General features: G+C 47.8%; 1 protein-coding gene across 1 annotated transcript in view; it reads left to right on the top strand.

Annotated features, from left to right (window-relative positions):
* LOC149354200 (uncharacterized) overlaps positions 1-15,174 on the top strand; it is a 32,659-nt gene that overhangs the window by 12,690 nt on the left and 4,795 nt on the right. The window lies entirely within an intron of this gene.

Raw genomic sequence — 15,174 nt, 5'->3', positions numbered from 1 at the left:
AAATCCTAATGGCTTCCCCGAGGTGAAGTAGTAGCAATTATTCTTTCTCAAAATCCTACTCTGCTCTTGGGAATTCCCCTAGACACAATGATTTAAAATCGCTTCCGATTTGTGGTATGGATCATTAGAGCTCCGCTTTGCCATCTGTTGGTCTCCTGGCTAAATGAGTTTGTCCAACAGCTGCTCTATCCTTGTTGTGCTCTGTCTCAGTTCGAACCCACGGACGAGGACAATTTTTTTCTTTTTAATGAAGGGTTTCTGAGAAGCCCGTATAGCTTTCTTCCTTATCCCTGGGAGATGTCAGCTGCCCTTATCGTCTCGTTTGGCTTTTTCTTTTCCAATTTAGAGGGTCAGCTTTCTTTCGGCATTACTTCATATGTGACCAAAGTAAGCGATCTAAATATCCCAGTCACCTTGCTGATTTTGTTGCGCAGAAACAGTGAACACTACTACACCAAATAAAGAGGTTTTCTATGTTGTGAGCGCATAAGAATTTCAACGAAGCGCACACACGTGCGGCTAGCGAATTTCTGAGCTCTTTGGTGCCCTGCATATTAAGCTGTCACCCATGAAGGAATTTCATGTTCTATTTTACACAGTATTTTCTTAGAAAGGTCAGCAAAAACGGCTCATGTATATCAGTTTTCGCTTCCTTCCCATTGAGCATTTAAGTAAAAAAAATAAAATTTTCGGCACCAAGCCCTGGGCTGTGGCTGCATTACTTCTGACCACCTCGAATTATTCGACGTGCGAGAGATTCTTAGTACCTGAGTGTTTATGTATTAAAAGACTGAATGCGTCAATGCTCCGGCCTTTGACAACCCATTTCCTGTTGTGACAACATAAAACACACTGAAGGAGTACCGGATAGCTTCAGTGTACTAGACAACGTTTCGACAAGAAGACTCGTCTTCTCATATGAAAATGAGCCCTCTTGTCAAAACGTTGGCTAGCGGACTGAGGCTCCCCTTCCGCCCTTTCCTTAGTTTGTTTTGTGTTTTCAAGAATCTCGTCTTCTCGCCTTCTGCCTACCGTGCATCCCCTGTCGTGGTCAGGAGTTATTCTGCATCTAGGAAATCAAGTTGCTGAGCCCGACTGAAGTTAGGCCGTGTACGACCTCGTAAGTTTTAGGAGATATCACGGTAAACGTAACTACACGGAGACGTATGCACAAGGAGAGCTCTTTACATGATGTCGCACCATCTCTAGTGAAACTTAAAATTGCATGTACAAAACCATTTTTTTTCCTCGAGGTAAAGCAAAGCAATAAGATTAGCTATAAGTTCTGGTAGTGACAGTAAATATAGAACAGCGCGCGTACGGAGCAACGTGTTGGCACCAGACGGCGCGACGTTCCCGTCAGCTGCGTGCGCGCCTGCCGCATCGGGGCCAATCAGCGCGTATGCAGCGGTACACTGCGGAAGCGGATCACGGTAGCGGATCGTGTATCGTGCTATGCTGTAACTCTCTAATAGCGTAGATCTCGTAGCAATGACCAGAACAACGCCTATAGTTCAAGAAAAGTCGGTATTTACCACGTGTAGCTTCGGTACAGTTCGGCAAGTGAATTGGAAGTGTTTTGTTGTCGCAAAACTTTGTTGCCGCAGACAAAATAAAAGCAAAATTATGAGTCATATCACATCTCTCTCTAGGAAGACAATGCATTGCTTCCAAAAATAAGCTCGCTGCGCTGCTATTGCTTGGCACTTTTTCCATTAACGGCATGTTGTTGTGACATAACCAATGGTCATTGGCGCCAGTAGTTCCAGTAATGACAGCGGCGTTAGTCACCCGTAATTTGGACTCTGGCGCAGAATGCCTTTTGCAGGGCTTTTCCGCTCGATGGGCTGTCACGGTTCGCGTGGATGCTAAAACATAATTTACAGGAAACCTTCAAGTTTTGTTGTTCTCCTGTCTGCGGTTTCCGTGTCTATTTATTTTATAACCCCATTTAGTACATCCGACTGGCTGTGCTTGCTTTGCGAAAACTTCGTCGAAACGGTAGCGCACTCGGTGGACACTTCGTGTAGCGAGAATACAGATGAAGAAGTTGGTGCACCAAACCGCGCGACAGGAAATACGCGACACAGAGACACAGGGCAAATATATCTATTCTGAAACTTTAGCTCCAAAGTGATTTAGCTTTGCGGTCTCTTTAATGCGTTCACCTACAGAGAAGAGAGTGGTTTGCCCCAGCTATCAGTGATGGCTCAAAAACGCTGTGGTGCAGATGGGCACAATTCTATAGCAAGCACCTTCTCTGTCGAGCTCTCGGAAAGCTGCAACAAGAACTAAAAATAATATCCTGTAGTTGTGCATACTGCATATTGCCGCCCTACCCCTATCCACTCTTTTATCGCTCCCCCCTTTCTTTCCCTCTCCCTGTCCTCTCCCTGTCCTTTTATTCTCGCTAGCCGCAGCTCAGGTGCTTCAGGTTTCGATGGCAGATGCCGCAACTAGCAACATTTATTCCTTACATTTTTATATTTATTAATAATAAATAGCCACTAACAACAGCAACAACTAAAAATCGCGCCATCCTACAAGCGTTGAGCTTTTGGCGCCATCTACACGTGAGAGGAGGAAGCTTTGCATTTCAAAGGAGTCTGCTCAGTTCTAAGAGGCGGCGCCACCAGTAGGACGTTTCATCTTCTCACCCACAATCTCGGAGAGCTTCACGCGGTGAGGTTCTGGTGAGGTGGAATAGGCCTGGAAAGCTCGGGGACGATGAGGGCAAGGGGCGGCGCAGCTCGGTGGTGAAGTGAGGGTAAGAGGGCAACTTGAGCGTCTTCTGTGCCTTCTGCTTTATGTGCATCCTTCTGTGCTACCTCATTATTTCCTCGCAAGGACATGTTTCAGTCCACTGCAATTTAAACTTAATGACCTCATTAAACAACTAAGCGTTGATTTCTCCGAGGTCTACCTTTTTACCGTGATTAATACTGTTTCTCTTGTATATCAGTCATTTATGTACTGCGCTCTTTGACGTATTAGGGGCGCCTTATCGCTTTTCACATAGACAATGCCTCTTTGGCCGTGGTTGCCGCTAGTATTTTTTTTTCTTTCCTTGCAGCATACGCGGCAGCCGTAAAACATTATAGCAGGTTGCGGACTAGCAAAGTGAATAGCATAAAAAGTCACCAAGGAACTATAATAAAAGAAATTAGAAAAACAGTTTTAAATAAACAAGCTTTTGGAGATAGTACGCAAACAAACAATGACATCAATTTGCCAAATGCAATAGCCAAATGCGATTTGCCAAATGCGATACTTAGGCCAAATGCGAATTCGGTGCGCTAGCAGTTCGGTTTTCAATTCGGGTCCGGTGTTAAGATCCAATGTTCACGGACAAGAGTTGTTCGGATAGTGATAATGGGTTAATGTTCATATGTGCGGTATTGATCATTCTTCCCGTTCATAGATCCCTTCCTCGGAGTTTTCCTCCCACTCCTGGCACAGAGGTGGAACAGTCAAGCAATGCGCCGCTGCCCTGCGATTTATGGCAGGTGCTGCCATCGACGGGACTTGGGTTGCTTATGTTGGGCTAGGACCCAGGTTGATCTTCCGGAGCTACCTCTCATGATTAAATGAGCTGCCGCCTGGCTCGATGGGCAGGTAGCTTGGCGCATATATATATATATATATATATATATATATATATATATGTATATATATATATATATATATATATATATATATATATATATATATATATATATATATATATATATATATATACACACACACACACATACGAAATTTAGAAACGCTTCATTTAAGTAAACATTTATTGGGAGTCGACGTTTTGGACAGAGCCTGTCCTTTTTCAAGACTGAAGTTACATGGTTTCATCTGTACAGGTATTCGACACATGAGCCAAAACAAGCAGACGATGCAGGAGGAAGAACAGCTCAAGGAAGAGAAAAAATTAACAAAAAATACCCAAACGGAACAGGCAGGGGGGAGGGTAAATGTCGTCGCCCGCCACTCACGTATGCGGTCGCGGGGAGAAAAGACGAAAAAAAAAGAAAAGAGAAAAAAAAAGCGGGAGGGGAGAATGGACGGAGAACCTTAGTCCTAACACAGCGGGCAGCTAGTAAAGTGTATGGAGACAGACAGTGGCCAAAGCACAGCATAGATTTGAGATGCACTCAGATATTGTCCACATAAACGAGTAAACAAAAAATACAACGAAGCAAAAGGGGGGGGGGGGGGGGGACTTCCGCCAAGTGCAACTTCCCGACTCCACCGCGTTTACATGAACCGGTTTTCGGTCGGGCAGAGATCGTCGCTACCCCTAGCGTCGAGCAAGCAAACCACACGCATGCTAGAGGAGGAGGAACGCGCGGACGAAAAGTTCCCTTTCCCTACTGCTGCTCTTTCCGGTCGGTTGGTTCGCCCGTTCGCGTGCGCGCTCTCTTCGAAGCCGGCAGCGGCTCGGTTTGATTTACAATGGGTGTCTCCGCTGCTGCGTTGAGCTTCATGTTATGTTTGAATCAGCTCTATTTCATGGAGATTTTAGTTTCATGGATGAATGTGCACAACATGGTACTTGCCGTGGCGATGTAACGTCAGAACGTTCGCTTCCGCCGCTTCCGAAGCCGCACGTCAAAATGGTCTCGTTCAAGACTGAGCGACGACTGGTCCGATCCGAACAGCTCCTAACATCCGCGAATAAATTACCCGGGAGGTCTCACAAGGACGAATTTTTCAATATTTACAAGCGTAAACCTTTTCTTCATGTTCTTCCAGCAGGTGCGCAGCTGTTCCCATGCAAAATTATTACCCATACCGCGCATCTCCCGCTCCAATTCTTTATGTACGTCTTGATTTCTCTGTCGCTTGCTGTCGAGTGCTTCGCTCAGGTGCGCGCTGCATCTTTCTACAGCAGCGCCATCTTGCGTCTGGCCGATTTCTCCGCCATGTTGGCTTGGGTGGCCGCCGCTGCAATACAGGCAGCGAGTACTCACCGCTCTGTTCAGCCTTATCCGAGTGTTGATTTTTGCATGATTTTGACCTGCAAAGTGTTGCACTGTATGCACTCAGCAACTGTGAACAAAATGGCCCGTGCTTCGGCGAGCGGCAACGCGGATGTTTCTTTGGAAGTTGTGCCGCAAATCGACAATGGAGGTGCACTTCTACTCAAGTGTGCGAAATTCATTTAACGGCTTTCTGGTATCTATAAAGGAGACATTTATCAATGCGAGCACAAAATTTGCTGAGCCCTTCTATGTTGTAGTTATAATTATAAAAGAAAAACCGCTCCGTTCCGGGCTAACAGCAGTGTTGCTGTCAAGCGCTCAAGCGGTGAAAAACAAACAAGCGTGCACAAAATTTTTTACAGGAGAGCTATTTTACAGAAGAGCTATAACAGAAATGTTTCACGCAACCCGCAGTGCTGCTGCATCATTTCCCGGAATTATTACTTATGTTTTGATTTTGCAAGGTTCACAGACGACACAGATCTTAGCGACATCAGCAGTAGGTGCTCGCGTGTAAGGTATGTGTAGCTGAAACAGCCCGCAAACGCACTGCCGCCGTGGCTCTCTGTGTTCTTCACACTGCTCCGCTTCAAGCCGCCTTCGCTTCCTGTAGTTGTTTGAACAGCAGACGACTGCGCGGTGGTTTCCTGAAGGCCTCGTTTCAGCTTAAATCGCGCATACACCCAAATCGGGCTACTACAGCTAAGCAACCGCATACAAAAAACACGGAGAACCGCAGAGAACGCACGGGACGCACGGATACCGCCTTTCCGAACCAGCTAGAGAGGAGGAAAGCAACATGGCGGTGTTCGGCCAGCGCCATCTTGAATTCTCTTTGGTTCGGCGCGCATCTGGAAAAAATATCTCCGAGTTCCTGATCAGCGCCAGCCAGACCAGAGAGGAGGAAAGAGCAGGAGAGGAGGCGCTAAGCCGATGCGGCAGCGTATACATGCTTCTTCCAGCCGGGTCGGGAAGAGTCAACCCACCCCCTGCAGTCGGGCTGGCCCAGCTCGACTCGACGGTCCCTTAGCTCGACCCCCTAGCGTATACATGAGCCCGACAACCGGTTCTCGGCCCGACAGCCCCCTTAACCCGACTTTTGTCGGGCTCATGTAAACGCCCAGTATGAATGGCGGGAGTGCTTAAGGTTCTTTGATTGCGCCGCTCTTGTCAAGATGGTCGAACGGGGGAAGGTAAGAGCGCGGTGTGCGATGAAGACATCGGTGTAAGCGTATGGGAGAAAGCTTGCGAAGGAGGAGGAACGGCCAAGGCTTGTCAAGCCGGCACTCCAAGGTCAGTACTGGATTTGCAAGAGGCGTATTGAAGACAAAGCGCCCAGGTTCTCATTGATGCCTTGGGCAATTGCTCCAAACTTATAAATAAAGTACGACTCGCGTTGCTCCCGTTCCCAGGTGTTGGTGAACCCACCCTGTAAAGCTGTTAATTTAAATGCTTCAAATGGGTGTTTTTTGCATTGATGTGTTTTGACAAGGGAAGGTTAGGTAGAGATAGGGCATGAGCGCGGTGGTTATTAAAGCGAATTCGTAGAGGGTTAACCGTCTGCCCAATGTACTGCATACTGCACACACCGCATTCTAGGAGGTAGATAACGTTGGAGGAGTCACAATTAAAGTCGCCATTGATTTTCCATTTAAAGCCTGAGGCTGTGCTTCTTGCACAGCTTGTTGTTTGCATATGTTTGCAGACCTGGAATCTACTTTTGGCGCAGGGTCGGCAACCCAACCCCAGGTGGTTATGTGTTTTTGAGTGTACGAGAATGTTTTGAATGTTGTTCGGTCGTCTGTAGACTACGTGAGGGGGAGTAGTGAAAATTTTGGCGAGGCGCTCGCTTTGTTCGAGAATGTTGAAATGTTTTTTAAGGATTTTGTTTACGTTGGAGGGATTACTTGTGTAGGTGAGTACCAAGTTTGCCCGGTGATCTTTTTCTTTACTGCGTCGGCGTCCATCTTGTATTTCCTCTCGGTTGAGTTTAGATGCCCTTTGAATAGCATCGTCGACAATGGCGGGGGGAGGAGGAGGAGGAGAAAAGCATTTATTTAGTAATGTACAGAGAGGTGCTCGGGGAGAGGCCCCTAGTGGGTCTCACCCCTTACAATACTAGTCGGAGTCCCTCATTCCGGGATCCCGTTGGTCGAGACCGCTACACAAGTCCGCCGAACCAGGGCCTGCTGGGCCGATAGTTCCAGGCAGCTGAGTAGGGCCGCCTCCCAGTCCTCTCGGGTAGGGGAAGGGGTGATTGGGGGGAGAGAAGGATTTTTTCTGCATGCCCAAACCATGTGGAAGGTGTCGGCCACCTCCCCACAGAATGAGCAGCGGCCGTCAAAAGAAGGATTAAAGTGCTTGAGAACCGCCGGGCACAGCAGGGTGTTTGTAAAGAGCCTGAGGAGAATTCGTTCGCCAGCTTTACCCAGTCCTTTCATAGGAACTGGGTATCGCCGGTGTTCGGCACGATAGTGCTCAGTAATTTCTTTAAAAGAAAGGAGAGGGCTGTGATCTGAGTTAAGCTCCTCCCAAGGGACGCCTGGTGCCCGGTGAGTGAGTGCGCGGGCTGCCTCATGGGCGGCTTCGTTACCTGGCATGCCTTGGTGGCCGGGGACCCATATGATTGAGCGATGAGTTGGATCGCCGTCGCGAGTACTGCGGTGTAAAATTTGGTGAGCGAGTGGAGTGATCCAACCGAACTCAAAGTTACGACAGGCTCCGCGAGAGTCTGTGAGGATGAATTTAGAGTCGGGATGGGAGGCTGCGAGGGCGATCGCCACCTCCTCCGCATGCGTTGAGTTGGGCGCTCTGAACGAGAGGCCGTCCACCTGTTTTCCCTCGTGTATGACTGCAGCCGTGTACCATTCCCCCCTGGAGCGGTAGGGGCCTGCAATGTCGACGTAGAAGACGTGTTGCTTTGAGCCATAGTGGCGGTGCAGGGCATTCGCCCGCGCCTGGCGCCGGCCATTATGGTCCTCCTTGTTCATCTTAGTCGGAAGGGGTCGAACGTAGAGGGCGCTTCTCCACAGTTCTGGCACTCGAACCCGTTCCATGGTGTGGTGATCATGTCTGATATGTAACCGGTCCAAGAGGCGGCGACCGGACACGGTCTGGGCGAGACGCGTGTATTGGTTAACGAGATGCTCCTCGCGGAGTTCTCGATAGGTGTTCACCACCCCCAACGCGAGAAGTAGCGCGTTGGAAGTGGATATCGGGAGGTCGAGGGCTCTCTTGAAAATTTTGCGGAGTACAATCTCCAAGTGATCTTCGTCATGTTTCCGTAAGCGGAGGTAAGGAGTCGAGTACAGTACTCGACTTGTTACGAAGGCATGCGCGAGCCGCATCGCATCCTTACTTCGCAACCCTCCTCGCTTGTTAGAAACGCGGCGAACCATTCGGCCCACCTGGTCGCCGACTTTGCGGAGTTTGGCAAGAGTTGTGTCTGCCTTACGATGTTGATTAATGAAGAGACCGAGTATTCGTAGCTCCTTCGCTTCACGGATGGGGCCGCTTGCGAGAGAAAGCTGAACGGAGATTTTGCATTTCGGAGAAGATCGAATATGCACAAATTCAGACTTGGACGGGGAGCACTGGAGGCCGCAGTACGTGGCATAGTGGTCAACTATGGCGGGGGGATATCTTTGCTTGGTGAGGACTTCTCGCATGCGATTGCAATTTCTCACGAAGTCTTGATCTTGTGAACAGATTCTTTTAAATCGATGTGCCTGAGAGTATGGAATACTTGTTTTGGAGTGACGAGGATGACAACTTTGAAAGTGTAAGTATTGTTGACGGTCTGTCGGTTTTCTATATACTCTGGTGTTAAGTGAGCCTTCCTTTACTGAAATCTCGACACCTAGGAAGTTAATTGTGGTGTGGGAGTACGCGTGAGTGAACGATATGTTGGGGTGGACAAGGTTGAATTGTTCAATAAAATGTAGGTCCAAATTTAAAAAAAAAATGTCATCCAAATAGCGTTTGTACAGGATGGGCTTGATGAGAGAATCTTGCAAGAATTTAGATTCAGTACTATGCATGAAGATGTTGGCGTAGGTGGGGGCCATCCTTGTACCCATGGCTGTGCCATTAATTTGTAAGTGTTGATCGTTGAATTCAAAGTTGTTGTATTCGAGTACGATTAGTTGTTGTATTGTTGTATTCGAGTACACGTGGGGCAGGGGACTCCTCTTTTCTATCTTGCTTGTACGCTTCGGTCAGAGGTCTGATGCCATCGGAATGAGGAATGTTAGTGTAGAGTGAGATTACATCTAATGTTACCAGAAAGGCTCCTTCCGGAAGTTTAAGGCCTGCTATTTCGCGAAGGAAATGGTTTGTGTCTCGTATGTAGCATGGATGTGTTGTTGGAATATGCTTGATTAATGTGTCAATGTAACTGGAAATTTGTTCCGTAATCGTGCCAATGCCAGATACTATAGGGCGGCTAGGATTATCCTTTTTGTGGATTTTCGGTAGTAAGTAGAATCGACCTGGCGACGGGTGTGGTGCGGTGAGGGCTTTAGAAAACCTTAGGGTTATGTCCCCTTTTTGCGCAAGCTGATCCAGAGTCTCTGCTATATATTGCTGGTATTGTGGAGTTGGGTCTTTTTCAAGAAGTTTATAGAAGCAAGTGTTAGAGAGTTGTCAGAAGCCTTCCTCAATCTATGCTTCACTATCCATGACTACTATACCGCCTCCTTTATCTGCTGGCTTTATGGTTACATCTGTCCGTCTGCTGTCCGTCTGCTATATATACAGGGTGTCTCAGCTAACTTGGACCAAGATTTATAAAAAACTAAGCGTTCTTCAGAACTCAAATCGCGTGGATGTATTTAAGGTTTATCTAAAGTTACAGTACCGTTTTTTCGCTCCTCCTATTTGAATAATTAGTCGAGATAAATAAATTAACTTTTTAAATATAGCTTGAAACGTTCAGGCGTCAATAGGAAAGTTGTGGAGCTCCACAAATATCGTCCAACCCAGGCATTTCCAACGAGATAGACTTAGCGTGGCCGTTTTTATTCGGGAAAAACGAAAGCCCGCGGAGTTTAAAAAATACCACGTGACAGCGCGCTCCGTGCGCCCGGATGCGCCGCGATTACAGCGCTCTCATCCATGCTTTGCAAGAAACCATCACCCGCTTCGGGCCTTTCGTGCTTCCCAAGACAGGGATTCGCGATGCGCTTGGTTCCAAGATAAACGCCGGTGGATACGGGCGGCAATGGAAAGAAAGCGCGGCTCCTGTTTTTCAGCCCAATTCACACGACGTTATCAGGCTTGTTATATGCGTCTTTGCTTGTTGGGATCTTGCTCCCAAATTCAAACCCATGAGATTGTCATCGTTCCTCCGCATGCATTCTGCTAACGTGAGTGTGCAGTTATTGCCGCAGAAACGGGAGCCGCGCTTTCTTTCAACTCCCGCCCGTACCCACTGGCGCTTAGCTTGGAACCAAGCACATCGCGAAGCCTGTCTTGGGCAGCACGAAAGGCCCGAAGCGAGTGATGCTTCTTACAAAACACGGATGAGAGCGCTGTAGTCGCGGCGCATCCGGGCGCATGGAGCGCGCTGTCACGTGGTATATTTATGCGAAGCATATTACTAGAGCTACACTACAGCCCGTCGAGCGCGGCGGTGGAGCTACCATTGACCTTTAGCGTGACCACGTGACACCACGTGACAACATGACGTCACAGCAGAGGAGAGATGGGCTGCCGGCTCGCGCGGTCGGCCGCGGCGGTGGAGGCTCCACATCAGAGGCGCGGCGGCTGACCACGTGACAACATGACGTCACAGCAGAAGAGAGATGGGCTGCCGGCTCGCGCGGTCGGCCGCGGCGGTGGAGGCTCCACATCAGAGGCGCTGCAGCTGACCACGTGACGCTACAGCAGCGGTATAAAGCTGAGCTTGCCTTGCTCTCCGGGCACTTACGAGGCGGCCAGGTGTTGGGATGCCGCCTAGAAGCAGGGCTGATTTGAACGAGAAGCGAAAGCTTGAGCGTGCCACAGAGACCGATGAAGAGCGGGATGAACGTCTGGCTTCGCATCTGACTAGGCTTAACCTAAGCTAAGCCTCAGCCATTTTTTTAAACTCCGCGGGCTTTCGTTTTTCCCGAATAAAAACGGCCACGCTAAGTCTATGTCGTTGGAAGTGCCTGGGTTGGACGATATTTGTGGAGCCCCACAACCCTCCTATTGATGCCGGAACGTTTCAAGCCAGCTTTAAAAAGTTAATTTATTTATCTCGACTAATTATTCAAATAGAAGGAGCAAAAAAATGGTACTGTAACTTTAGATAAACCTTAACAACATCTACGTGATTTTAATTCTGAAGAATGCTTAGTTTTTTTATAAACCTTGGTCCAAGTTAGCTGGGACGCCCTGTATATATATATATATATACAGGGTCTCCCAGCCGCCGCTCGCGGATGTCGCGGAAGAACGCGCCGTCATTAACCGTTTATTCCGGTGTGATGAAAATAGCAGTTTTTGTTTTCAGTGTTCAAGTCAATGTGGAATAGAAAAAAAATACACACAAAGCATTATCAGATATCTGAAACCTTTGCGAGACAGGGCATCATTTGTTATAATTCTGGTTTCTTTCCAAGGTGTGTCAGCGGTTGGATGCCTGTGAGCTCAACTATCTATTACTGTCGTGCCGCGTGCAACCGCTTCAGAGAATTTGCAGTGCTTAAAGCATGCCGTACTCAAGCGAGCAGAAGGCGAACGTGGTTTTAGTGTTGGGAGTGGCACGGGGCGACAAGAGGAAAGCTGCCGAGGTATACCGAAATTGGCAGTGTGGGGGACGACCTAGGGCAAATACAATTATGAGGAGTTACTTGACGCTCAAAGAAACAGGTAGTTTATACGGCACAGAAAGGGCACCATCAGGGAAGAAGCTGAAGGAGACATTTTGGCTTTCATGGCTGCAAACCCTCATGCCAGCGTGCGGGATGTGGGTGCTGAGGTCGGAATTTCAAAGTCCTCAGTGTCAAGAATTCTTACCAAGGCTGGAATGCATCCGTATCACCTCCAACTGCATCAAAAGCTGGAAGATAGAGACTTTCAATGTCGGCTTGATTTCGCAAACTGGATCCTGGTGAACAATGATGAAATACCGGATTTTGTTGACAAAGTGCTCTGGACAGATGAGGCAACCTTCTCGAGAAATTCTCAAGTCAACATCCATAATGCATATTACTGGAGCGATACGAACCCACACTGGGTGGCCGAGACCAAACACCAGTACCAATGGTCCTTCAGTGTGTGGTGTGGTATCTTTGGAGGAAGAATAATTGGCCCCATATTTTTTGACCACACGCTGACTGCTCAGCAGTACCTTAAAGACATCTTGAAAGGCCCAGTAGAAGATTTTCGCTGTGATCTTCCTCTTGCGCTTTTAAAGCGAACTTGGTATCAGCATGACGGTGCACCAGCTCACAGCAGCGGCCTTTCCCGAGCCTGGCTTGACGAAGCCTTCAAACGCCAGTGGATCGGGCGGCATGACCAGTGCCCTGGCCTGCAAGGTCACCGGACTTGACACCTCTTGACTTCTTTTTGTGGGGATATGTGAAAGACCGCGTGTACCGCAAACCTACAACTACACCGGAAGCGCTAAAGACAGAGATTGCTGAGGCTGCAGCGAAATACCGTCCTGCGTCATCAAGAACGCTACAGCGGAAGTGCTGAAAAGATGCCAGTACTGCATTATGGCAGATGGCGACTTGTTTAAACATATTCTTTAGACAGACATCACAGCGAATGAATCTCTGCAACCGTTATCCATGAAAAGAGCCATCTGTGTGAACTCTTGTACGATGTGGAAAAGGCATGTAAGTACTATGAAATCACTTTTTTCCTGACGAGAAAGAATGGCCAGGAAATTAAGAAGCGTTCTGGCTCAATTTACAATTTTTCCTTCGTGAAAACCAGCGTGATTCACCCGAGGTTATCAAGCTTATTTAATGCGTCTTTGCTTGTTTAGGTCTTGCTCCCAAATTCGAACTGGAGATTATCATCGTTCCTCCGCATGCATTTTTCTAGCTCGAGAGCACAATTATCGCTGCAGAAACGGGAGCCGCGCTTTCAACTGCCGCCCGAACCCACTGGCGCTTATCTTGGAACCAAGCGCAACGCGAAGCTCTGTCAGTCGTGGGCAGGCGAGAGGCGCGAAGTGGGCGATGGTTTTCACAAAGCACGGATGAGGGCGCTGTAACTGCGGCGCATTCGGGCGCTCGGAGCGCGCTGTCATGTGGTATTTTTTAAACTCCGCGGGCTTTCGTTTTTCTCGAATAAAATCTACCACGCTGAGTCTAACTCGCTGGAAGTTCCTAGGTTGGACAATATTTATGGAGCTCCACAACTTTCCTATTGACGCCTGAACATTTCGAGCTATATTTAAAAAGTTAATTAATTTATCTCGACTAATTATTCAAATAGGAGGACCGAAAAAATAGTACTGTAACTTTAGATTAACCCTAACAACATCCATGTGATTTCAGGTCTGAAGAACGCTTAGTTTTTTTTATAAATCTTGGTCCAAGTTAGCTGGGACACCCTGTATATATATATAGCAGAAGTAAAAACAACCACTACGTCCGCCGTTTATGAACGTGGGTGGCGCTGATGAACACTCTCAAGGTTAAGTAACTTGTAAACATAAATACCCCCGAAAGCAGGAAATCAGACAGCCGTCGCCGTAGCTCAGTTGGTAAAGCACCGCAAGCGTAATTCGGCGGTCGTGGGTTCGGTTCCCACCGGCGGCATGTGGTTGTTTTTTCTTATGTTTTTCTAATAAATTATATTTAAGCGATAACAGATTCAGTAATATTCCCCATTGATCAACACCACAAAGTAGATAAATATTTTTAAAAATCCCCATATATATATATATATATATATATGGGGATTTTTATATATATATTTTATATATGGGGATTTTATATATATATATATATATATATATATATATATATATATATATATATATATATATATATATATACGAGGTCTGTTAGAAAAGTATCCGACCTTTGGCCGAAGAAAAAAAAATGGCATAACTGGAGCGTTGGAAACCTAATCACCTTCGAAGTAGGCTCCTTGGGACTCCACACACTTCTCCCAGATGTGCTGCCACTGTTGGAAGTATTCCGAAAAGGCCTTTTTCGGAATGGAGTTTAGCTCAGCTGTCGTTGCAGCCATAATATCCTCTCTTGTCTGAAATCGCGCTCCTTTCAATGGCCTCTTGATTTTCGGAAACAACCAGAAGTCGCAGGGGGCCATATCAAGAGAGTAAGGAGTCTGCCGAACTACAGGAGTCTGGTTTTTCGCCAAAAAATCTGAATCAAATGCGAGGAATGTGCAGGAGCATTGTCATGATGGATGCGCCAATTTCCTGTTGACCTCAACTCCGGTCTCTTGCGCCGCACAGCATCTCGTAGGCGACGGAGGACACCCCTGTAGTACTCTGTGGTCATTGTTTGACCCTGGGGCGTGCGTACTCGCGGTGTGCCACACAGCGAGAGTCCAAGAAAGCAGTCAGCATCACTTTGACGTTGCTGATCATTTGGCAGGCCTTCTTTGGTCTTCGGGACGTGGAATGCTTCTACTGTGACGACTGGGATTTGCTTTCCGGGTCGTACCCGTACACCCAACACTCGTCACCAGTGATTATGGTGTTGATGAAGTCGGGGTCACTCTTTGTGGAATCCAGCGTGTCCTGTGAGACTTCAACACGAAGCTGCTTTTGCTCCACCGTGAGCAGCTTCGGCGCGAATTTCGCCGCAACTCTCTTCATGGCCAAATCTTCGGTGATAATGGAATGTGCAGAAAAACTACTGATGTTCACCTCTTCCGCAATTTCTCGGATAGTCACACGACGGTCCCGCATCACCAGAGCGTTCACTTCGGCAATGACCTGGTCATTTCGGCATGTTGATGGCCGACTGGAGCGTGGCTCGCTCTCCACCGATGTGCGGCCATCTTTAAACCAGTTGTACTATTGCTTAATTTGTGTGCTGCTCTAAGCATCATCACAGAAAACCGTCTGAATATTCCGAATGGTTTTCACTTGGCTGTCGCCCCGTTTCTGGCAAAATTTGATGCATTAGCGCTGCTCCTGTCGCACCGCCATTTTGCTTGCACTAAAAAACCGACGAGAGCACTGCGCACTACCTCACTCAAACTCTGCCTCCCA

The sequence above is a fragment of the Amblyomma mixtum genome, chromosome 3, assembly GCF_055824585.1.
Source record: "Amblyomma mixtum isolate Tamu chromosome 3, ASM5582458v1, whole genome shotgun sequence".
In the NCBI taxonomy this organism is placed as follows: Eukaryota; Metazoa; Arthropoda; class Arachnida; order Ixodida; family Ixodidae; genus Amblyomma; species Amblyomma mixtum.
The sequence above is the reverse complement of the archived record's forward strand: the minus strand, read 5'-3'. Positions and strand labels throughout refer to the sequence as shown.